This window comes from Teleopsis dalmanni, chromosome 1 (assembly GCF_002237135.1).
Source record: "Teleopsis dalmanni isolate 2A chromosome 1, ASM223713v2, whole genome shotgun sequence".
NCBI classification, from domain to species: domain Eukaryota; kingdom Metazoa; phylum Arthropoda; class Insecta; order Diptera; family Diopsidae; genus Teleopsis; species Teleopsis dalmanni.
This window is the reverse complement of record NC_051846.1, coordinates 121,954,076-121,956,180: the sequence shown is the minus strand read 5'-3', so window position 1 is coordinate 121,956,180 and position 2,105 is coordinate 121,954,076.

The following is a 2,105-nucleotide window of genomic DNA, read 5'->3' as shown; positions in this document are numbered from 1 at the left end:
AATAAATATTGATGAAGGTTAAGAATTTTGCGTTTTATTTAAAATTTCCCGAAAACTTTTCGGTCACAATGTATGTCTCTATACTTTGTATTTGAAGGCGAATCTTATCTCTATATTTTATTGCTTAATTAAAAAGAAACTTTTAAATAATTGTTTATGAGGAGCACTTTTTTCTGATATTATAATAAATATTACTTACACATGACTTTTGACAACGATGAAGTGTAATTTATTAAGCAAGTTATCATAAAATCTAAGTCCATTTATTGTCAAGTTAAACTCAGTAAATAGATAATAGTTCACCTTCTTAATGATAGAGATTATTTTCTTAATGATGCATGGTTTATGGTTTAATGTAACAAAATAGTAATGATAAATACTATAAGGTAAAAGTAAAGAATACTTCTATTCTAAACTCATCTATATTGGGGTTGATTGTAAATTAATACCAGATTAATAAGCAAGGTACAAACTAATTAACTGAATAAATAAAAATCGGTAAATGAGAAGGATTTAATTGTACTTAGACAAAAGCTCAATTTTAAGTTATTAATTAAGTTTTACGATAAGAAATTATATGTGAACTGCTGATTTGTATTTGTAAATGAAAAGGCTCGCTTTAAAGGTCTCTTCCCTATAAATGGCAATATTCTACACTCTTTTCAGATGCTGTCGGTTTGAGTTCACTAGATTGCTTTTAGTGGATAAGTTTTCATTTTTTTTAAATTTTCTGATGCAGCGCACACTGCATGATTTCCGCAGATTAAAAATCCGTGCACACAAACTCTTATCATGGTTTGACATGTATTTTGACATTTATGTATTTTGAGTCGTAAATGTCAATTTTGTTAGAATTCTTAGAAAATTTTTGATAAAACACTGATGTAACTTTGGAGCTTTGGCAAGGCTACGAAATATAAGGCGTGCACATAACATTGGCACAAACACAAAAATAAAAACTTTTAATGCATGCGTTAAGTCTTTCTTATTATACGGATCGGAGACGTAGCTTGTAACGGAGGTGACTAAAAAGACACTACAAACTTTCATCAACCGAAGCATAAGGATGATATGGTGGCTAAGAACGATGTCAAATGAAGAACTCTGGAAATAGGCCATACCCTGTGTAAGCCTTATGACAATATCACGCACGCAGCGCTAACATGGGAACCCGGCGTAGAGACAGGCCAACGACAACATGGCGAAGAACAATTAATACGAAAACAGGCAAATCATTTAATGAACTTCAACATATTTCGCAAAATAGAGATAGTTGAAAATCATTTGTTGTATCCTTAAGCTTATATTTTTAAGATTATATTTATATTATAAATTTATGAGTTTTATATGCGGCTATGGTACCCATGTCAAAGTAGGAGACATATGATTAGATGAAGAACAATTATTTGGAAGCATATATAATTTCAGTTATGTCCAGATTTAATATAGAAAATCTAATAAATATTATCATTCTGGTACCGATTTTAACCGATTATTGTCTACAAGTGTTATTTCGGGGTACTCACAGGCAAACTGTATGGCGTCTGTCATAAATGTTTCAGAACCAAAATTTTGCCTTACGTTTGTTGCATAAAATAGATTTCAGTTTAAAATATACATTTCGATACGCTTGTATTAAGTCAATCCATTTATATCGCAGTTATATTTGAATTTGAACCAATATATACTAAAATATATTTTGTGCCTTTATATAGTATAAGTCAAAACTTCTTTTTTAGCAACACATAGCATTTCTCACTCAACAATAATATAATACTTATAACAGCCTTATTCACTATTCAAGAAGGATTTTGCCACGAACTTTTTATTATTAGCAATCCAGAATACATTTATACTTTTTATTTTTTTTATTATAATCGCATAAAATAAAGTTTTTTTGGTAATTTCAATATTATCGGTTGTATAACTTAAGGGCCCATTAGACAGCAACGTTCGTTGTCAACGCGCGCTTGCCATTACACAAACAATTTTTTAAAAATTTTTTAAACACGCCCCAGATAAAACAACAAATATACTAAAAAATCGCTCTCACATGAGAATTTTTTTCTCCTACTTTTCTCCTACTTTGTGAAATGCGAAATTTG